We start from the raw sequence: 24054 nt of genomic DNA on the forward strand, positions 1-24054 counted from the left end.
TCCCAGCTACTTGGGAGGCTGAGGCAGATGAATCGCTTGAACCCAGGAGGCGGAGGTTGCAGTGAGCCGAGATGGCGTCATTGTACCACAGCCTGGGTGACAGGGCAAGACTCCATCTCAAAAAAAAAAAATTAAAAAAAATTAAAAAACAGCAAAATTTACTTTGTAAGTAGACTCAAAGACATGAAATGTATCTCCATGGACTAAGATATAGGGACAGAAATGCAAAGTGGGGAGTTGGCCTGAAGAGGTTAAAGCTCTGGACTCCAAGTCTGGAATCAGGTAGGGAATGCTGGGAGTTTGACTCTGGGTAATAGGAACTGAAACAGCCCACGGAAGACGGCAGTAGACCTGAGGCAGGATTCCTGGTTACGCTTTTAGGGAGTGGGAGGGTGGGGAACTGAGCTAAGTATAGTGACTGAAGGGGTCCCAGAGACCCGGTGGAGAGAACGGTAGCATTGCTGGGCAGGGCGGATCAAGGCTGCCCAGTTGAAATAAGCCTGCAAATAGAAACTCCAAATTCAACAATCCAAAGACAAGCACACTATAAGTAGGGTGACCGTATCTCCTGCTTTCCCAGAAATAATCTCAGTGCACAATGCTAGTCCCAGCATCATACTACTGTCAGCCTCTTTCATTCTTACAGTATCCTGGTTTGGATGATCAATTACATGGTCACCTAACATATGAAATTAAAGTAGTAGAACAAGGCTGGGCATGGTGGCTCATGCTTATAATCCTAGTAATTTGGGAGGCTGAGGTAGGAGGATTACTTGAGGCCAGGAGTAGGAGGCCAGCCTGGGCAACATATGGAGACCCTGTCTCTACAAAAAAGTTAAAATTAACTGGGCATGGTGGCATGTGCCTGTAGTCCCAGCTACTCAGGAGGCTGAGGCAGGAGGATCACTTGAGCCCAGGATTTGGAGGTTATAGTCAGCCATGATTGCACCACCGCACTCCAGCCTGGTCAACAAAGCGAGACTCTGTCTCTAAAAAAATTAAAAAGTGGCAGGTGCCTGTAATCCCAGCTACTCGGGAGGCTGAGGCAGGAGAATTGCTTGAACCTAGGAGACGGAGGTTGCAGTGACCTGAGATCGTGCCACTGCACTCCAGCCTCCAGAAGTGACACAGCGAGACTCCATCTCAAACATAAAAATAAAATAAAATAAAATAAAATAAAATAAAATAAAATAAAATAAACAGTCTGAAGAAAAGAATTGAAAATGGACTTCTTGTGTAGATATGGGGATCTTACAAATTACCCAAGAGTACCAAGAAATATAAGAAACACAAACATAAGCACTATCTTTATTAAAACTACAGATTAAAACTCCAAACCATGCCAGGCGCGGTGGCTCACGCCTGTAATCCCAGCACTTTGGGAGGCTGAGGCAGGTGGATTACCTGAGGTCAGGAGTTCAAGACCACCCTGGCCAACATGGTGAAACCCCATCTCTACTAAAAATACAAAAATTAGCCGGGTGTGGTGGCACGCGCCTGTAATCCCAGCTACTCAGTAGGCTGAGGCAGGAGAATCGCTCGAACCTGGGAGACAGAGGTTGCAGTGAGCCGAGATTATGCCACTGCTCTCCAGCCTGGGTGACAGAGTGAGACTCTGTCAAAAACAAAAAACAAAAACCAAAAAACTCCAAATCATAAACCAGGTGGAGGCTGACAGAGGTACTTGAGATTAAGCAGGAGAAAACCAGAGCTCTTGTGAAGAGCCAGCCGAGCTCACTAGCAAGATGGGGGCTGACCTGGGAATAGGGTGCTTTACACATCTTAGAAGAACACTGAAATAACGTATTAGAACAAATGTTTTCAACTTAAGAAAAATTACCAGATAGAAAGAGGAATTGAGGCTGGGCATGGTGGCTCACGCCTGTAATCCCAGCACTTTGGGAGGCTGAGGCAGGTGGATCACTTGAGGTTAGGCGTTCAAGACCAGCCTGGCCAACATGGTGAAACCCTGTCTCTACTAAAAAGACAAAAATTAGCCAGGCATGGTGCCACGCGCCTGTAGTCCCAGCTACTTGGGAGGCTGAGGCAGGAGAATTGCTTGAACCCATGAGGCAGAGGTTGCAGTAAGCTGAGATTGCAGTGAGACTCTGTCTCAAAAAAAAAAAAAAAAAAGAATTAAATCTATAGAGTCAATCTATTGTGTCCCAGGAAATATTGGCCCAGAATAATAATTCCAAAATGTATAACAGTGAGATTTCTGGATTTCATAGACAAAGAGATAATTCTTGGAGTATCATGGCAATTACTTCACTTCTTTGTTTTTTTTTTTGTTTGTTTTTTTGAGACGGAGTCTCGCTCTGTCGCCCAGGCTGGAGTGCAGTGGCGCGATCTCAGCTCTCTGCAAGCTCCTCCTCCCAGGTTCACGCCATTCTCCTGCCTCAGCCTCCCGGGTAGCTGGGATTACAGGCGTCCGCCACCATGCCCGGCTAACTTTTTGTACTTTTAGTAGAGCCGGGGTTTCACCATGTTAGCCAGGATGATCTCGATCTCCTGACCTCGTGATCCACCTGTCTCGGCCTCCCAAAGTGTTGGGATTACAGGCATGAGCCACGGTGTCCGGCCGGCAATTACTTCATTTCTGAGGAAAAATAAACCAGGCTGACTTCTGGTTTCATTACAGCAACACTCAATTCTAGAAGACAATACTTATACATTCTTCAATAAATAAAGTATAACCCAAGAGTTTATACTCAAACTTTTACAGGATAAAGGCAACAAATATTTTTAAACATGAAAAACTCAGGGAATATAATTTTCATAAGTTATTATTGTTATTTTAAAGAGATAGGGTCTCACTTTCTTGCCCAGACTGGAGTGCAGTGGCACAATCACAGGTCACTGCAGCCTCAAACTTCTGGGCTCTAGCAATCCTCTTGCCTCAGCCTCCTGAGTAGCTGGGACTATAGGCACACGCCACTACGTCTGGCTAAATTTTAAAATTTTTTGTAGAGACAAGGTCTCACTATGTTGCTCAGGGTGGTCTTGAACTGCTGGCTTCAAGCGATCCTTCTACCTCTTGTCTCCCAAAGTGCTGGGATTACAAACGTGAGCCACCACACTCTGCTCTATAAATTATTCTTGAAGAAACTAAAGCAGGATCATAACTTACCACAAAATGGGTTGGGGAAAAAACTATGGCAAAATAACTGTTAATAATACTTCTGAATCTTTTAACTGTAGGAGTGGAACTAAAATAAACGTGGGATTATGGTTACACAGCAGAATGTATGATTTTATAAACCTACTAACGTGGAAATGGTATAATTAACATCTTTTATATCTAGGAATCCAAATATCTCATTCAAAGCTGATTTAAAAATCAAGTGATAAAGATATTTATAAATGTAGTTAATTAAAAAAGCAAATACTAAAGAAGGATAAAATCATTTACATTAGGTGAGGAGAAGAAAAGGGGTAAAGAAAAAAGAGGGAAATTACAATGTCATTTTTATTCAGAATAGGGAGTTAACAGACAGTCTGAAGAAACTGAGGACGATGTGTATTGCGGAGTATGATTATAAGGCAACTCCCTGAATAAAAATACAAACCTTCCAAATTATCAGAAGAAACACAAAACACAATAAACACAAAATATGCAATGCAAGAGTGAAAAAAGGACCAAAAGGGCTATGAAACAGCATAATATAGCTGTCACATGAATAGGGCTCAACTCATCTATGGCAAGATAAAGATTTTCAGATTCAATCACAAAGCAAAACTTAGTGCTCTAATTCAAGGGATTACCTAAAATAAAGGGTTCAGAAAAGATGAAAACAGCAAAGGTTGTTTGGGGTAACAAACAAAATTCAGCAGGGTTGTTAAAATATCAGACAAAGTTAAATTCAGGGCAAAGTTTGAACACATTAAATGAGACAAGGAAGGTCATTTTATGATGAAATGGGAAAATTCCCAAGAATATAAGACAAATGAATATTTATGCACAAGTAACATGGTACTATTTATAAAGCAGGACTTCAGAGAAATAAGGAGAAATAAAAACACAATAGTAGCAAAAAATTCTAATTTACCTTCTTCCAATTATGTTAGATCAAAATACGTCTAAAAAATAAAGGAGAAAAAATATTTTAAAAAGAATAAGGAAAAAGCTCCAGTATAACCAAAAACATAAACCTAAGAGCTGATTCTTTGAAAAAAAATACACTTTTAAAAGTTAACAAAATAAAGAAGCAAAAATACACAAAATAAGATATTTGGGAGAAGTTAAAAGATTCACAAAGGACTACTTTCCTCAACTTTATGCAAATACACTTGAACATCTGGAAAAAAAGGATAATTTGTTTTAAGAAATACATGCTTTATCAAAATTAACTCTAGAATAATTTTTAAAATGTAAATAATAAAATTGCCACAGAAGAAACTTTTCCAGCCTTAAAAGATTTACCCTCCCCAAAGAAAGCATCAGGCTGGGAGGAACATTTTTAACTGGGAAATGATCAAATCCCAAAGAATAGATAATTTTAATGCTCCTTAAATTGTTCAGAGTAAAAGGAAAAAGCAAACACGCCCAATTTTTTTTCTTTTTTCTTTTTTTGTAGAGATGGGGGTCTCACTGTGTTTCCTAGACTGGTCTCGAACTTCTGGCCTCAAGCACTCCTCCTGCCTCGGTTCCAAATTTTTTATGATGTGAGCATAACATTGATTCTGAAACCAAACAACATTAGACATTCAAAAAGAAAATTATTGCCCATCTCATTTTTGCGTATCAATGCAAAGCCTGCAAATAAAATATTAGCAAACAGAATCAAGCAGTATATTTAAAAAAAAAAAAGACAAGTTTATTGCAGGGATAAACTGGGTTTTTATTAGGAATTTATTATAACTAGGACTCATTACTTCAATATGAGGAAATCAGCTGTCACCCGGTTTGCTCGTCCTTACAGACATCTCCCTCCTCTTCCTCTCTTCCTTTCCAGTGAAAATGTCTTCAAGTTTCCTCTACCAAACCAAAACTTCACCCCACTTCTTTTATTCTTTCCTCCTCTCTTCTCAGAACAAAGCGGTTGTTGCTGACCAGCCCAGGGTTTCTTATTTGGGGCCGGATCATTCTTCCTTGTGGGGCAGTCCTGTCCTTCAGGTAGGATGTTGAGGAGCACCCTCGTGTCTACCCACTTAGGCAACAGTAGCAACTCCCGCATCATGACAACCAAAAATGTCTCCAGACCTCCCCAAATGTACGCGGGGCGGCGAGGAGGGGCAACACCGGCCCTGGTCGAGAACCGCTAGTCTAGGCTCGCCCCTCTACCTGGGCGCCACAACTTGCCAGGGTTGGTTATTCTCCCTGGATCCTTTCCTTCCTCCTCATTTGAGCTTCACGCCCTCAAGTATGACCAAAGGTTCTGTCATTCCACTCCTGCAGTTTTCATTAAGGTCTTAGGCCACTTCCATGTCAAGAAACACAGTGGCTCTTTCTAACCCCTGGCCATGAGGCACCCCTGGAGGAGGAGCCGTGAGGGTACGGAAGATGCTGAGTGGGATGTTGACCTTGCCGACTTCCAGGCGCCTCCGCTGCATCCCGGAGGAGGCGTTGGGCGGTGAGGGTGCAGCGGGGGGGCGGGTCCCGCAGGATGAGGTGTCAGTGTGCGGCTAGCGCCACAGGCAAGACCGGGCCCCTTGCGGGGCGGAGGTGAGGCCGTGAGCATAGCTCTCAAACTGGAGGGCGCCTCAGAATCACTTGACGGGCTTGCGAGAATGTGGACTGCTGGGCCCCACCTTCATGGTTTTAGTGCAGGAAAAACCGAATAGGCTGGGTGGGACGGAGAATCTGCATTTTCTCAAGTTCCCAGATGAGGCTGAAGCTGCTGGTCCGGGCACCACCCTTAGAAAACCTCCAGTGTAGAGTGCGGAAATGGGGTCCACATCTGGCTTGGGACGCCCAAACATCGATTATGTGCGACCAGAGGATGAGCAGATAGGGAGATGAGACACTGAGAGCCGGGAGAGAGGGGGCCCCCGGCCGCCGGCTGAAGGAGGACGGCGCAGGTGGCGGTCCGGGCACTACATCTCCCAGCGAGCCCCGCGCGGCTCGCGCTCGCCCCCTAGCGGCGATGGCTGGAGGCGCCGGCGGAGCGCGGGTCCCTCTCCTGAGCATCAGTGAGCGCCGGGAGCCGTGGCCGCTGCGGGCTGCGGCGGCGCTGAGCCAGCGGGGCCGGTGAGTACTAGCCGCGCCGCCAGCCCGCCCGCCGGCCGGCTCTCTGCGCCTCAGCCGCGTGGTCTGAAGGGATGGGCGGGCGAGCGCGGGGGTCCGGCAGTCCGTCGTGGGGGCACGGGACTGCCTTTCTGGGAAGGCGTGCTGCGTCTTCGCCGCGGGGGCCCCGGTCCCCTCGTCGCGTGTCCTGTCCCCAGCCCAGGAGGGACGTCCTGGCCTGTCCTGCCCGGCCCGGAGCGGTGGGACCGGTGCCGCAGGTGGCAGCGGCAGGTGGCCGCCTCCTCCCCTCCGGGCCCGAGGGTTGTCGCAGGGACCCGGGACTGAGAGCCAGGTGGCTCCCGACAGCTGCGGCCCTGGAGGCGACCCCAGCCCTCGCCGCGGTGGGACAGGTGCGCGGGCACGCCCGGCCCCGGCTCCTGGGTCTCGGGAGCCTCCCGCACCCTCCCTGTTGTGCCTTGGGGGTGCTGCGTGGTGCAGAGGACCGAGAAGCCCTTCGCCCTCGGCGTCCGCCGCGCTCCCGCCCCTTCCTGGCCGGGGTGACAGGGGAAGGGCTAGGGCTGCGCATCCCGGGTCAGCTGGGGCGCCGCGGCGCAGTGCACCTGGAAGGCCCGGGGGCAGCGCGCGGTGCCCGTGGGTTTCCCGGTGGTGCGGACCTGCGGGCGTGCGGAAGTAACGACCTCCTTCCCCAGTGCCCGTGCAAGGAAATTAGTGTTATGTGCTTGCTTTTTTTTTTCTAAGGAAGTTTGAGTCTGAATATCTTATTTTGCTGGAGCTCCATTTGCCAGCACGTAAGTTTATGTAATAAGCGGCATACAGTTCGGAAAAAAATTTTCCTGTGAAGGTGCTCTTCCTTGCCCTCTGCAGGAAGAATTACGCCGAGCTGGTTGGCAGGCTTATCCACCAGCAACTGTAGGAGCTGCAGGCAGCAGATAAAGTGTTTTTTGAGTAGGGGCACAAGTCAGCCCTTCAGGACAATTTTTGTTTTTGGAAGATTCTGTTATCCAGTTCCAAACACCGTGTTATTTCAGTGTTGAAGATGGGGGAGGAGGGAGGAGCAAAGGCTTGTCAATCCTAATACCTCAACAGAAATTAGCTTTGCAGGATTAACTCTCCAAGCAAGCGAGTTGAATTTGGTAGCCCAAACTACAGCTGAAGCTGAGCCTCCATACTAAAGCCTGTCTCAGTTTTAATAGTTTTTCGGTTGATTCGTTTGCCTCTTCCAAGTAGGTGATCTTATTGTCTGTTAAACAACAGATGTCTCTCATGTTTTTACTTTTTTCCTTGTCTTCCGTAGATTACTCTCGCTGCAGTGTTGACTATTGAGGTTAAATACGAATCTTTGTCTTGGGCTTGGTTTTAGGGAGGATTCCCTCTGTATCTTCACCGAGTGTATTCTATCACATTAAGTACATTTCTGTTTATGCCTAATTACTAAGAGTTTAAAAAGTCAAGGGTGGGTGTTGGGTTTTTTGCCCAAATGCTTTTGTGTAGCATGCATTGATATGATCATGTAGATTTTCGTCTTAAAATTGTTAACATAAGTGGTGGTCACATTGCTAGATTTTCTTTCTCTAAAACCCTGGGCTAATTTAAAATGCACTTTTGGATTGTTCACATCAATAAGCTAGCATCTTATTTAGGGTTTTGGTATCTGAGATTGGCATATAGTTTACCCCATTTTTATCTGTGTTCATAATAAGGATCAGGCTGTCCTCTCTGATTAAATTGGGAAACTTTCCATCATTTTCTATGCTCTGGAATAGAATTATCTGTTCCCTCAAGTTTGGCAGAACTTGACTACAGACTGCCTGGGCTGCTGCTGGTGTTGTTTAGGCAGTTAATATCAGTATTTAATTACCTTTTCATTTTTTTCATGATCATTTATTTTTCTCAGTTTTTCTGTTTCTTCAAAGTAAATTTAATATTTTCTATTTTCCTAGAAAATCATTAACATTATTGAAACTTAATATATGCTAGCATAATGTTGTATATAGTATTCTGGTGTAAGAAAACAGACTCTTACATATCTGTATGTATCTGTATGTTCTCTTTCTGATACAGTACTTTTTTTGGTACCTTTTCTCTTTTTTTTTGATCAGACTTGCTTAATGATTATTTTATTAATCCTTTCAAAGAACCAGCTTTTATTAACCAGGATTTATTGATTAATTCTATTGTTTTTTTATTTTTCTATGACATTAATTTCTGTTTTTTATCTTTCTACTTAATTTATTTTGTTCAAGTTTTAACTGTTTGAATGGAAAACCTGGCTCATTTATTTAATCAGTTAGTCCTGTGAACAAGGCAAGGACTTCTAATTCTTTCATTCCACTTACCTCACATTTGGCCTTAATTGTATTTTTACTTTAACCCTTCCAACGAGACATTATTGCTATTGTTTTTGTTATTTTCTAGGTCAACATTTATTAGCTTTATCTACCTGTTTACCATTTCTTCACTTTCCATTCCTTCTTGTATCACAGATACTTTTCTTTGGAACATTTTTCTTCTCCCTCAAGTACATTCTTTAGAAATTACTTCAGCGATGATCAATTTTCTGTTTTTGTAATATCTGAAAATGCCTGTATTCTCCCTGTATTCTAGAATTTTGGTTTCACCATGTGTCTTCTATTGATTTCAGAGTTATTTTTGTATTTTTTAATATTTTTAAAAAGATGTTTTGTAGCTGGAAGGTTTTTAGGATCTCTATTCTGCCACAGTGCTGAAAGAAAAACAAAGATTAAGAACGGATTAATTTGCAGTCCACTGTCAGTCACGACTGTTCCCTGAACTCTTAGTATATTGGGTATACAGTTCTATATTAATCTCAAGTTTATTGATGATAATTCAGGTTTTCTGCATCCTTAACTTATTTTTTTTCTCTGTTTGACCTGTTGATATGGAGAGTTGTATTGAAGACTCCCATTATGATTCTTGTAGGGGTTTTTGTACTATTTCTATGTTTAATATATATTTTTCTTTAAATGTTGTATTTTTGAAGCTGTTTTATGTGCTTAAAGGTTCACAATTCTTGTATCTTCTTGGTGAATTGTACCTTTTGGGAATAAATGAGCCATCTTATTTAATTTTTTTTTTTGTTCATTCTCTTTATATTGCTGTACTTGCTTTTTGTTAGCATTTATATGGAATATCTTTTTCTAGTCACTGATTTTCAATTTTCTGTGTCTTCTTTAATTGTTACTCTTACCTTTAGCTTATAGCTGGATTTTGTTTAATTAGTTAATCTTTGTCTTTTAATAAATATTGTGGTAAAATAACATAAAATTTATTATTTATTATTTTTATTTTTACCATTTACTACTTTTAAGTTTACAGTTCCCCAGTGTTAAGTGTGTGCACATTGTTATGCAACCAATCTCCAGAATTTTTTCATCTTACAAAATTGAAGCTCTGTATCCATTACCGCAGCCCCTGGCAACCACCATTCTGCTTTTTGTCTCTATGAATTTGCCTATTTTAGGTACCTTGCATGAGTATCTAATATAGTACTTCATATAGTATTTGTCTTTTTATGACTGGCTTATTTCATTTAACGTAATGCCCTCAAGGTTCATCCATGTTGTAGCATGTGTCAGAATTTTCTTCATTTTTATTGCTAATTAATATTCCATTGAATGTATACACCACATTTTGCTTATCCATATATTTATCAAAGGATATTTATGTTGGTTCCACATCATAGCTATTATGAATAATGCTGCCATGATCATGGGTGTACAAATATCTCTTCAAGACCCTGCTTTCAGTTATTTGGGTATATACCCAGAAGTAGAATTGTTGGATCAAGTAGTACTTCTATTTTTAATTTTTTGATGACCCAGCATACTGTTTTCCACAGAGGCTGAACCATTTTATATTCTCACCAGCAATGCGTGAGAATTTCAGTTTCCATACATCCTTGCTAACATCTGTTATTCTCTCTCTTTTTTTGATAGTAGCTATCCTTATGGGTGTGAAATCTTTGTCTTTTAATAGGTAGCTTTAGCCCATTTATATTTATTTTGATTACTGATCTTTTGCGGATTATTCCTGTCATCTTATTTTATATTTTTGATTTCCTTTTTTGAGACGGAGTCTTGCTCTATCGTCCAGGCTGGAGTGCAGTGGCACGATCTCCACTCACTGCGACCTCCGGCTTTCGGGTTCAAACGATTCTCCCAACCCAGCCTCCCGAGTAGCTGGAATTACAGGCCTGCAACCACTATGCCCGGCTAATTTTTGTGTTTTTAGTGGGGACAGGGTTTAACCGTGTTGGCCAGGCTAGTCTCAAATTTCTGACCTCAAGTGATCTGCCTGCCTTATCCGCCCAAAGTGCTGAGATTACAGGCATGAACCACTGTGCCGAGCTGGTTCATTTCATTCTCATTGCTGTGTATATGCCATTGTATATATCCCTAATATAGATATACATTTGACTTTGATTGGCAGTTGGTTGTTTGCATTTTTGGACTATTATGAATAGTAAGTACATGAACACTCTAGTACACGTCTTTTGTTGAGTGAGTGTGTGCATTTCTGTTGAGTGTGTATCTGGGAGTGGAATTGCTTGGTTGTAGTCTGTGCATATGCTCAGTTTTAGTAGATACTAGCAAACAGTTTTCAGTACTGGTTGCACCAACTTATTTACCCCAGAAGTATATGTGGTTGCTCCACATTCTTGCCAACTCTTGGTAATTTCTGTCTTTTACCTTTTAGTTATTCTGGTGGATACTGTGGTTTTAATTTGGATTTTCCTGATGATAAATGAATTTGCACTGTTTTGGTACCCTTAGTTTTTCACACATATCTAAACATTTTTTTCTCTTGCTGTTAAAAGATAATCTGTTTATGTGAACTCTCCATGAGTAAAGCAAAAAATAATCTTATCATGATTTTAATTCTGTCCCATATTAAATTTTTGGGTTTTCATACATTATGCATAAACAGTTATTTAGGTAAACTGTAAATTTTTCTGATTATTTACTCATCATTGGTGCTTTTATTTCATTTGTTTTGCTTAATGAGTCCTTAAGTGATTATTTGGTTTTGTTTTCAGGGATTCTGTGAGTGGTAAACTTTCTGAACCCTTGCATGTTTAAACAATGTTTTTTATTTCACTTTTCCATGTGAATATTCTTGACTGGGTATAGGATTCTACATTAAAACCTTCTGAATTTTGGAGATATTGCTTTATCTGCTGGTATCTAGGAAGAAGTGCACGCGTCTGACTCTCGTTTCTTTGTAGTTAATGTTTATTTTCTCTGAAGCTTTACAATTTTTTTTCTTTCTCCTTGGTGTTCTAAAATTTAACTATTATTTGTCTAGGAGTGGATTTTTTTTTTGAGATGGAATCTTGCTCTGTCACCCAGGCTGGGAGTGTGGCATGATCTCGGCTCACTACAACCTCCACCTGGTTTCAAGTGATTCTCCTGCCTCAGCCTCCCAAGTAGTTGGGATTACAGGTGTGCACCACCATACCCAGCTAATGTTTGTATTTTTAGTACAGACAGGGTTTCACCATGTTGGCCTGACTGATCTCAAACTCCTGACCTCAGGTGATCCGCCTGCCTCAGCCTCCCAAAGTGCTGGGATTACAGGCGTGAGCCACTGCGCCTGGGCACCACACTGGCTTAAGAGTGGATCTCTTTTGTTCTTCCTGCTCAGCATTTGGTAGTCCGTTTCATTCTAAAGATTAATACACATTTCTATGGCACTGGAGAAGTTTTGAGTGTTTCCTTGCCTCTATTCTATTTTCTGCTTCTGGAATTATTCTTACTTGGGAATTAGAATATCTTGATTTATCTTTCATGTTTCTTGAAATAAGCATTTTTTTATCTCAAATATTCTGTCTTTTTTAATTTAATTTTTTTTTTTTTTTGAGACAGAGTATTGCTGTGTTGCCCAGGCCTGGAGTGCAATGGTGTGGTTCAATGTGACCTGCAACTCTTGGACTCAGGCGATTCCCCTGCCATACCACTGTGCCCAGCGGAAATGCTGTGTCTCTTTATCTTTATCTTTATGGGCTGCATTCTGGGATGTTCCTTGGGCTGGTTTTGCAGGTCACCAATCTAATATTTAGATTTGTTCCGTCAACTCTTTAGCCCATCTCTTGAGTGTTTTTAAATATTGATTATCATATTTTTAACTTTCCGGGTCTCTACTCTTTTTTTTTTTTTTTTTTGAGGTGGAGTCTCGCTCTGTCACCCAGGCTGGAAGGCAATGGCGCTATCTCGGCTCACTGCAAGCTCTGCCTCCCAGGTTCACGCCATTCTCCTGCCTCAGCCTCCCCAGTAGCGAGGACTGCAGGTGCCCACCACCACGCCCGGCTAATTTTTTGTATTTTTAGTAGCGACGGGGTTTCACTGTGTTAACCAGGATGATCTCGATCTCCTGACCTCGTGATCCTCCCGCCTCGGCCTCCCAAAGTGCTGGGGTTACAGGCGTGAGCCACCATGCCTGGCCTCGGGTCTCTACTTCTTAAAGTTTAACTTTTGAAATAGGTAAGATAGGTAGGGCGCAGTGGCTCACGTCTGTAATCCCAGCACTTTGGGAGGCCGAGGCGGATGGATCACGAGGTCAGGAGATTGAGACCATCTGGCTAACATGGTGAAACTCCGTCTCTACTAAACAAACAAACAAACAAACAAACAAACAAAAATTAGCTGGGCGTGGTGGCGATTGCCTGTAGTCCCAGTTACTCAGGAGGTTGAGGCAGGAGAATGGTGTGAACCCGGGAGGCGGAGCTTGCAGTGAGCCAAGATGGCACCACTGCACTCCAGTCTGGGCGACAGAGCGCGACTCCGTCTCAAAAAAAAAAAAAAAAAAAGAAAAAAATAGGTAAGATAATCAGTGTTCAAAACCAGACTGTATTAAAAAACCATAAATGAAAGTGAGAGGTGACAGCGTGCTGGCAGTCCTCGCTCGCTCTCGGTGCCTCCTCAGCCTTAGTGCCCACTCTGGCCGCGCTTGAGGAGCACTTCAGCCCACCGCTGCACTGTGGGAGCCCCTTTCTGGGCTGGCCAAGGCTGGAGCCGGCTCCCTCAGCTTTGCAGGGAGGTGTGGAGGGAGAGGCGTGAGCGGGAACCGGGGTTGTACGCGGTGCTTGCGGGCCAGCGTGAGTTCCCGGTGGGCGTGGGCTTGGCGGGCCCTGCACTGGGAGCGGCCGGCCGGCCGGCCCCAACGGCCCCGGGCAGTGAGGGGCTTAGCACCTGGGCCAGCAGCTGCTGTGCCCGATTTCTCGCCGGGCCTTAGCTGCCTCCCCGCGCGGCAGGGCTCATGACCTGCGGCCCGCCATGCCTGAGCCACCCCCACCTCCTGGGCTCCTGTGCGGCCCGAGCCTCTCTGACAGCACCACCCCCTGCTCCACGGCGCCCAGTCCCATCGACCACCAGAGGGCTGAGGAGTGCGGGCGCAGGGCGCGGGACTGGCAGGCAGCTCCACCTGCGTCACTGGTGCCGGATCCACTGGGTGAAGCCAGCTGGGCTCCTGAGTCTGGTGCGGACTTGAGAACCTTTATGTCTAGCTAAGGGATTGTAAATACACCAGTCAGCACCCTGTGTCTAGCTCAGGGATTGTAAACGCACCAATCAGCACTCTGTCAAAATGGACCAATCAGCTCTCTGAAAAATGGACCAATTGGTTCTCTGTAAAATGGACCAGTCGGCTCTCTGTAAAATGGACCAATCGGCTCTCTGTAAAATGGACCAATCAGCAGGATATGGGTGTGGCCAGATAAGAGAATAAAAGCAGGCTGCCCGAGCCAACAGTGGTAACGCGCTGTGGTCGGCCTCCACGCTGCTGAAGGTTTGTGTTGTTGATGTTTGGAATACGTTTTTGCTACTGCTCACTCTTTGGGTCCGCACTGTCTTTATGAGCTGCAACATACACCTCGAAGGTCTGCAGCTTCACTCCTGAAGCTAGCGAGACCACGAACTCACCAGGAGGAACGAACAACTCCAGATGTGCCCCCTTAAGAGCTGTAACACTCACCGCGAAGGTCTGCAGCTTCACTCCTGAGTCAGCGAGACCACGAACCCACCAGAAGGAAGAAACTCCGAACACATCCAAACATCAGAAGGAACAAACTCCGGACACACCGCCTTTAAGAACTGTTACGCTCACCGCGAGGGTCCACGGCTTCATTCTCCAAGTCAGACCAGGAACCCACCAATTCCAGACACAAAAAGTGTCCCCACCATTCCTGTCCTCTTACTTCTCTCGCCTTACAAGTAGGTAACCATTGTTGTTAGTTACTTATGTACCTTCCAAAGTTTCTTCATGCAAATACAAGCAAATATGAATCAGATTCTCCATTTCTCCTTTTTTGCACAAATAGTAGCATTATTCTCTATCTGGCCTTCATCCTGTGTTTTTATTTTACGGTATATCATAAAGATCGTCACATACCAACTGCTTGCTCTTTATAATGTCCCCTTAGGTCTTCCCAAGAATATCTAATAATTTCTTCTATGTGCTCTAGTAATTATCTTTGCCTGGGTTTGTGTTCTGTTGATTGAGTGTCCCTGTTTCATTATACTGAATAAAAACTTGGTGATTATTTATGTGTTCATCTTCGAAGTTTGAGAATTCCTTTTTTTCCTGTCTTACTAGGCGTAGCGTGCCTCCTGTGATTGTTGAAGAGCTGTGGTGTGCTGCTGAGTGGCGTGTGTATTCCATGTGAGGGGAAGGGTCCAACAGTCCTGGTCATTCCGACTGCAGTTCCCCAGGTAATCACCTTGTCAGGTTCTACCTCTGCTCTTCTATCTGCTGTTAGAAGCCTGTTCCTGGAAACCTGTTACCATTTCCCTCTGCATAACAGCCTCCTCCCAAGCTTGTATTGGGCTATGGTTTGCTCAGGTAATCTGGTTCTGAGTACTTTTTACTTTTCAGAAATTTCCTAGACATTTTAGTTGGCCATCGGCACTCTTGTTTTCCAGGTTTCTTTTGATTTAGTGTTTTAAAAATATTTCTACCATTCCATTGAATTTTAAGACACTTGGAAGGCAGAAGTATGTGTTTAGTTTATTGTTTTGGGGACAGGGTCTTGCTCTGTCTCCCAGGTTAGAGTGCATTGGCGCAGTCATAGGTCACTGTAACTTCGAACTTTTGGGCTTAACTGGTCCTCCTGCCTCGGCCTCCCAAAGCGCTGAGATTACCGGCATGGGCCACCATGCCCAGTCCTTGGTTTTTTATAATTTATTTCTGTGTTGGGGGCCCCCAGGACCATGCTCAGATCTGGTGGTTCACTTGGAAGACTCAGCATGTGGTGTACTCATGGCTGTAATTTATTACAGTGAAAGGATACAAAGCACAATCAGCAAAGGGAAAGGTGCATGGGGCCAAGTCCAAAGGAAGCCAGGCACAAGCTTCCAAGCATCCTCTCCTAGTGCAGTCACACAGGATGTATGTGCTTAACTCCCTGAGGATGGAGCTGTGACAACGCATGTGAAATGCTGTCTACCAGGGAAACTCACTAGAGACCCAACACCCAGGGTTTTTATTGGGGGCTGGTCATGCAGGCCCCCTCTGCCCAGCACATACCACATTTCACGCTACCTGAAGAAAAGCAGGAGTTCAGCATAAACCACACAATAATTTAGGCACAGTGAGTCCCTCTTTCCAGCTTGGATGGTGGGAACCCTTCTGAAATCTAAGTTCCCAGGTGCCAGCCAAGGGTTAACCATGCTTTTTATGAGACTTTTTAAGAATAACAGTCTTGGGCCAAGCACAATGGCTCATGTCTATAATCCCAACACTGTGGGAGGCCAAGGTGGGAGGATCTCTTGAAGCCAGGAATTTGAGACCAGCCTGGCCAATACAGCAAGACCCTATCTTTCTTTATTTATTTATTTTAAAAAGCAGTCTTAGGCCTGCTATGTTAACTCTTTTCTGTAAGATTTTCCTCCTGTGTTCCTCAGAAAAAGATGGACACTTTACCTAGAAATGACTTTTCCCAGTCAGATGGTCATGAATTTTTTTGCCTTCTCTGAAGAGAGAACACATTTGTATTAAGGTGAAACTGTGAGTGGAGAACATTTCCTGATGTTGGAGAAAGCCATAGCATGGCATGTGCTCAGCAGCCTTGAGAGGGTGTCAGTGAGAGAGCACAGAGGGGACTACTCAACCATTCAAAATTATTTTGAAAAGGCAAGGGTCCTTTTGAACTTTATCTGCAAATTCCATGAGGTGAGAGTTTAGCTCAATATAGCTGGAAAGTTGAGATTGGGTTCTGTGCTGATAGCAGGAATGACACGAAAGAGCTGAATAAAAAATCCACACATGGTCTTTAATTAGCCATTTACAGATGGTAGTGGCCCATCATCTAGCTCAGAGATCTGCCACTTCTCTTCCAGCTTTCCCAGGGAGCCACCCTGATCACCCCCATCCATGTTGGTCTTTCTTCCCCAAATCGCCATCAGCTCTGCTCACAGGGCCTTTCATCACTGGCTTCTCTTCCGTGGTTTTATTGGATAGTTTTTGTTGCCTCATTGTGTATAATCTTCCACAAGATTGGGAATTCCTTGAGGAATGAACAGTAAGTCATAGTTATATACCCCATGTCTCCCTGCAGGGTGACATGCATAGAGCTGGTGCCTATTAATGTTTTTGGAAAGAACCACTAGAAGGAAGTAAGAAGCAGCCTTTTCTTCATTCTAGTCGCTGCTTCACATGCAGCTGATTTTTATTCTGTGTTGAGGGTGGTGATATAAAACACCAAGCTGACATTACCTGTTTGAGTTGTCTGCGTTCTGTCTGCAGCAGATGGTGTAATTAAATGTTTTAGTTTGAAAGGCTTTTCAATTTCATTCAGCCTGAGTGTGGGCTTAGATTGTCAAATCATCTTTTCTAACTCTAAAGGCTGTATCTAGTCAGCCTGGATCTAGTTTCCTCCCTTTCTCTGTTTTTTTATTTTTTTTATTTTTTTGAGACAGAGTCTTACTCTGTCACCCAGGCTGGAGTGCAATGGTGTGATCTCGGCTCCCTGCAACCTCCGCCTCCTGGGTTCAAGTGATTCTCCTGCCTCAGCCTCCGGAGTAGCTAACTACAGGCATGTGCCACCACACCTGGGTAATTCTTGTATTTTTTGTAGAGATGGGGTTTCACTGTGTTGGCCAGGCTGATCTCGAACTCCTAATCTTGTGATCCGCCCGCCTCAGCCTCCCAAAGTGCTGGGATTACAGGCGTGAGCCACCACGCCTGGCCCTCCCTTTCCTTGGTTTTAGACCTCAGGTGTGAGGAATTGAATTAATTATATTCTCATTCTTAGCCCTTTATCATCACTGGCCTATGCAAGCCCCTCTGTTGTTTTGCTTGTTCATGCATTTGTTGGTTTATTTGTTCATTCCGTTTTATCCCACTCTGATTCTCTTCTCCCTATAGACAGCTATTCTAATGAGGTTCATATAATACTTTTGTGTATATACAGTTGACCTGTGAACAATGAGAGGGTCAGGGGAACTGATTGCCTGCACAGTTGAAAATCTGTGTATAACTTTTGAGTCTCCCAAAACTTAGCTACTGACAGCCTACTGTTGAGTGGATGCCTTACCCATAATATAAACAGTCAATTAACATTTATTTTGTGTGTGATGTGTATTATGTACCATATTCTTAGAATAATGTAAGCTAGAGATAAAGAAAATCATAAGAGAAAATATACTTTTCATTAGTTCCTTGGAATTGGATTATCATAAAAGTCTTCATCCTTGTCATCTTCATGTTGAGTAGGCTGAGGGGGAGGAGGAGGAAGAGGGGTTGGTCTTGCTGTCTCGGGGGTAGCAGAAGTGGAAGAAAATCCACATGTAAGTGGACACAGGCAGTTCAAACCTGTGCTATTCAAGGGTCACGCGTATACTGCTTTGTGTGCATCTATTTTTAATTTACATGAATGGCATCATGTTCTAGCCTTTATTCTGTATCTTAGGATTGTCACTCACCACCCATCTCTGTTACTTGGTGATTCTGGTCTTAATATCCCCCACATTTTGTCCATCTCGTCTCCTGTAGATGGACACCCAGGTTGATTCCCACTCCCAGTAATGCTGAATGAGCCTCTCGTACATGTCTCCTTATGGACTTGTGTGAGAATTCTTTGGGATTTAGACCCAGGAGTAGGACTGCCTGGTCGTGGTGTGTGCCTATACTTAATATAACCAAGTATTGCCAGATTGCTGTCAAGGGTGGCTGCACCACTACCTTCCCCAGCAGCACACAAGGATTCCCAAGGCCCTGATATATATATATATTTTTTGTACTTTTAGTAGAGACCGGGTTTCACTCTGTTGGCCAGGATGGTCTTGATCTCTTGACCTCATGATCCGCCCGCCTTGGCCTCCCAAAGTGGTGGGATTACAGGCGTGAGCCACTGCACCCGGCCATCCCAAGGCCCTGATCTTTGCATGCACTTGGCATCATTCAACTTTCTAGACTTTAGCAGTCTCCCTCTTTTTATTTATTTACTATTTATTATTATTATTATAATTATAATAATTATTATATTTTTTGAGATGGAGTTTCACTCAGTCGCCCAGGCTGGAGTGCAGTGGCATGGTCTCGGCTCACTGCAATCTCCGCCTCCCGGGTTCATGCCATTCTCCTGCCTCAACCTCCTGAGTAGCTGGGACTACTGGTGCCCACCACCAGGTGCCTGGCTAATTTTTTGTGTTTTCAGTAGAGACGGGGTTTCACCATGTTAGCCAGGATGGTCTCGATCTCCTGACTTCATGATCCGCCCGCCTCGGCCTCCCAAAGTGCTGGGATTACAGGTGTGAGCCACTGTGCCCAGCAGCAGTTTCCCTCTTTTTATTTGCATCTGTCTGTTTACTACTGAATTTGAGAATGCTTTTATATATGCTTGTTATCTTTTTGAGTTTCCATTGACATAAGTTGCCTGTTCATGTCCTTACCCCCTGTTTCAACTGGAATCCAATATAGACTATTTTAGACATTAGCCCCTTGTTGATGTTTCGACAGTGCACATAGTTTCTCCTAATATGTTATATGTCAACTTTTTGGTTGGTATCTGTGTTGGATAAGAATCCTTAATTCTATAACCTGAATAGTCAATCTGCCCCATGAACTTACTTAGTTTTACCTTTTGACATGTCTCTTGACAACATTTAGTAATCAAGATATTTCACATAAAAATCCAGATTCCTAGTCTCTCTTGAAAGGGTGAAAAGTATTTCAGTCCTGGCTAGAGTGACTGAGGGGTGAGTTCCTGCTGTTGCTAGGGCCTGGGCTGCCTACCCACCTGTCCTCGCTCATTCTCTTGACCTCCTGGCCACTAGTGTCACTTGACTTTATGACCAGCCACTGCTGTATGTGAGGCAATACCTTAAGGATAAACAAGCATGGTGATGATGTTCCCAAGATTGCTTGGACATGGTTATGGAGTGGGTGGACTCGGCGTTGAGAACACAGTAGTAGCTGCTGCATCTCATGACACTATTGGATGGGTGTCAGCATGGCAGCAGAATACTGACGGACAGTGTGCACATTCTTTCAGCAGTAATGATTCATTCTTTTCAACCTTTTCTGGATCGGCTCATTCCTTTTTGCCAAAAAAAAAAACCAAACAAACCCAAAAAACTATGGTTTAGTGAAATTGCATATGAACAAGAGTTCTAAACGAGGGATCTGAAAACTTTTTCTGTGAAGAGCTATAGAGTAAATATTTTAGGCTTTGCAGGGCCGTGTGTTCCCTTGGAACTACTTAGCTCTGCTCCTGTAGTGTGAAAGCTGCTATAGGTTGTATGTAAATGAACATGGTCTCTGTGGTCTGGATTTGGGCTGCAGACTATAGTTTCTCATCCATGTTCTAAACCATAGTCTTAAGACTTAATTTTGTCTTCCTTCTCTTGTTTTTAAGGTGCAAGGTTATACTTAACATTTTGCTAACGAATACATGGTAAGTACCTACTAGGTACTAAGTGCTGAGATTATAGTGATGGACAAGACACAAATCCAGTCTATTCAGCTTAATGTCTGGGTGGGGAGACAGATGAGGGAGCAGGCAATTACTAAAGAGGATGGCAGGCCAGGACACGGGAGAGCACACAATTGGGCAGCAGGGGTTGGGAGCAGGGCATGTCAGGTAAGACGTTCTAGAAGAAGGTGATGTCTAAATGAAGGGGGAAGAGGGCGAGGCAGGATAATGCAAAGGTCCTTTTGAACTTCATCTGCAAATTCCATGGGGTGAGAGTTTAGCTCAGTATAGCTGGAAAGCTGAGATTGGGTTCTGTGCTGATAGCAGGAATGACAAGAGACTGAATAAAAAATCCACACGTGGAATCGTGAATGCTTAAATAATCCAAGGTTGATGGTGGTAACTCCTATGCTATTCAAATGTGTCAGAAAATAAAAAAAAAAACATGGAAAGCATCTCAACTAATTTACAAAGTTAAAATAACCCTGATAGAGAGCAGTATATGGATACTGGGGGTTGGAAATTTAAAAAAAATGAAAAAAAGAACAGTATAAGCCCGTAGATGTAAACTATAGACCAAATTTACGTGTGATGTATATACAAATATCCTAAATAGCAAAAGGAGGTCAGCAGAATATTAAAAGAGCAATACACTTTGACGAAATATATTTTACTCTAGGAATTCCAGAATCGTTTGCTATTAGGACATATGTAGTTTAATACAAGGGGAAAGTTTAGTAAGTTTCCATTTTATTAGTTTAATAAAATGGGGTAGCTATATAATCGTCTTGAGAGATTCTGGAAAAGCACTTAGAATTTGACTTCAAATCTTGTCATTTCTTGAAACGTTTTCATGCATTGTGCCTTCAGGTTGTACAGCGTGGCTGAGTTTACCACTTTTTAATTTCTCTGGCAAATCTTTGCTGATTATAACTTTTCATTCATCACGTCCTTTGTGAATCCATTCTTGTTTACTCTATGCGGAATAAATTTTTCTCTTCTCTTCTAGTTCAGTAATTCTCCATTCTTTCATTTCAATTGGAGTTTTCAGTTTCTCTCAATTGATTTCCTTTTTTGAGAGACAGATTAGGCACTGGAGATAAAGATAAATAAGACAGTACTCAGGGTTTTTTCTCTTTATCCTCTGATTCATTTTCTACCTTTCCATATTTCTCTGTCTCAGAGGGAGATGATTCCTACAAACTTCATTTTGCAGTGTTCCTTGTCAACTGTCTCTGGCCAAGTATGGCTAGTAGGAAGCACTAGTGGGAGATTGAAAGGTGGGAGGAAGGGAGAAGCCAGGGTTTTTCCCCCTTGTTTTCTGCTTTGCACAGTGTCTCTAGGGTGGTCCCAGCTCCAGCCAAGGACTCTGACACTGGCTTGTGGACTCTGATAATAGCCCCTCCTTTATCCTTCCAGCTTCATGGGTGGTAGATGGGGTCCCACTGTTGCTAATCTCTGGGTTGGCTCACCATCCCAACTGGCTTTTTAGTCCTGCCCTAAACCTTGTAATTAGTTCCCATATTGAATTCCTGCTATTGAATTGCTTCTCTTGAATTCTATTTTTCTTATTAAACTTTGCACAATGTAGATAAAAACCCTACTTCTGTGTGTTCACAATCTCATAGGAAAAGCGGACATTAAAATGACTGTAAGTTTAGCCTAGTCAGTGTTCCCTCTTCCCTTCTTTTGGAAGTAGACTTCACTTTGTGCATAGCAATTGGCCATGACCCAGAATGAGCCAATCAAAATTTGGACATGGGCACACACCGAGAAAAGATGATGTGAAGACGCAGGGAGAAGATGGCCACCTGCCAGCCAAGGAGAGAGGCCTGGGACAGAGCCTTGCCTCAGGGCCCTCAGAAAGAACCAACTCTGCTGACACCTTGATCTCAGAGTCCTAGTCTCCAGAACTGTGAGGAAATCAATTTCTATGTTTAAGCTCCCCAGCTTGTGGTACTTTGTTCCAGTAGTTCTGGGAAAGTAGTGTACTACCTGTCCTCCCAGCCCCACCCAACCACTAATCTACTTTCTGTCTCTATAGATTTCCCTATTCTGGTCATTTCCGATGCATGGAATCATAATCTGTGGTCATTTGTGACTGGCTTCTTTCACTTAGCATAAGGTTTCCGAGATTCATCCTTGTAGCATGTAGCTGGATGTCACTCCTTGCATGGGCAGATAATATTCTAGTGTATGGATATACTGCATGTTGTTTACCTGTTCATCAGATGATGGGCATATGGGTTCTTACCACCTTTGCTGTTATGAATAATGTTGCTATAAATGCCCATGTACAAGTTTTTATGTGGATATATGTTTTCATTTTTTTGGTTATAGACCCAGGAGGAATATTCCTGGGTCATACGGTAACTCTGTATTTAATAATTTGAGGAGCTGCCAGACTGTTTTCCAAAGTGGCTGCATCACTTTACATTCCCAACAGCAGCGAATGAGGTTTCTGATTTTTTCACATCCTTACCAACATTTGTTATTACCTTTTTATTCTAGCCATCCTAGTGCATATGAAGTGGTGTCTACATTGTGGTTTTGATTTATATTTCCCTGATGACTAGTGATGTTGAGCATCTTTTCGTGTCTTTATTGGCCAATTGTATATCGTCTTTAGATAAGTGTATATTCAAGGCTTTTACGCATTTTTGAATTGGGTTGTTTTGTTGTTGTTCTTGAGTTGGAGTTCTTTATATATTATAAATATTAAATATTTATCAGATATATATAATTTGCAGATATTTTATTTCTTCCATTATGTGGGTTGTCTTAATTTTCTTTTTTTTCCTTTTTTTGTTGACATGTAATAATTATACATATTTATGAGGTACAGAGTGATAATTTGATACATGTATGCAATGTGTAATGATTGAATCAGGGTAATTAGGATATCCATCATCACAAACATTTATCATTCCTTTGTGCTGGGAACATCCAAAATCTCTTCTAGCTTTTTGAACATGTACAATAAATTATTGGTAACTGTACTCGCCCTACAGTTCTATAGAACACTAAAACTTATTCTTCTTATATAGCTGCAAATTTTTATCCATTAACTTTTCCCAAGCCTCCCCTTCTAATTCTGTGACCCCATTTTCTTTTTAGCACCCATGTCTGAGTGAGAACACGTACTGTTTATCTTTTTGTGCTTTACTTATTTCATTAAATATAATGTCCTCCAGGTTCATCCATGTTGCTGGGATGACAGGATTTCATTCTTTTTTAATGGCTGAATAGTATTCTATTGAGTGTATATGCCACATTTTCTTTATCCATTCATCTGTTGATGCACATTTAGATTTATTCCCTGTCTTGGCTGTTGTGAACAGTGTTGCAATTAACATGAGAGTGCATATATTTCTTCAGTATACTGACTTCTTTCCTTTGGATAAATACCTAGTAGTAGGGTTGCTGGATCATATGGTAGTTCTATTTTCAGTTATTTGAAAAACCTCAGTATTATTTTCCATAATGGCCATTACCAATTTGCATCCCTACCCACAGTGTATAGGAGTTCCCCTTTCTCCAAATCTTTGCCAGCATCCGTTATATTTTGTCTTTTTGATAGTAGCCATTCTAACTGGAGTGAGAGGATATCTCATAGTGGTCTTGATTTTTATTTCTCTGATGATTAGTGATGGTGAGCATTTTTTCATACTTGTTGGCTATTTTATACTTGCAAGGCTCCCAGAATAGCCAAAACAAACTTGAAAAACAAGAACAAAGTGTAGGATGACTCACACTTCCCAATTTAAAAATTTATACACTAACAAGTAATCAAGATAGTGTGGTACTGGCAAAATGATAGTGACATTTGTATGTCTTCCTTTGAGAATGTTTATTCAGATCTTTTGCCCATATAAAAACCAGATTATTTGCTTTTTTGCTGTTGAGTTGTTTTAGTCACTTGTGTATTCTGGATACTAGT

At 42.9% G+C, this 24054-nt stretch overlaps 1 protein-coding gene across 7 annotated transcripts in view; it reads left to right on the plus strand.

Annotated features, from left to right (window-relative positions):
* The first annotated feature begins 6066 nt into the window (after positions 1-6066).
* Positions 6067-24054, plus strand: part of SPECC1 (sperm antigen with calponin homology and coiled-coil domains 1) — a 313351-nt gene continuing 295363 nt past the window's right edge. For 3 of the 7 annotated variants that reach the window (XM_063599212.1, XM_063599216.1, XM_057300237.2), the window contains exons 1-2: positions 6102-6190; positions 14798-14913. The gene's annotated coding sequence lies outside the window, so the exon portion shown is untranslated. Of the gene's footprint in view, positions 6191-12663; positions 14416-14797; positions 14914-24054 lie in introns of those variants that run through there. The other 4 variants (XM_063599215.1, XM_055101224.2, XM_063599213.1 and 1 more) reach the window with 3 other exon arrangements.

This window comes from Pan paniscus, chromosome 19 (assembly GCF_029289425.2).
Source record: "Pan paniscus chromosome 19, NHGRI_mPanPan1-v2.0_pri, whole genome shotgun sequence".
Lineage (NCBI taxonomy): Eukaryota > Metazoa > Chordata > Mammalia > Primates > Hominidae > Pan > Pan paniscus.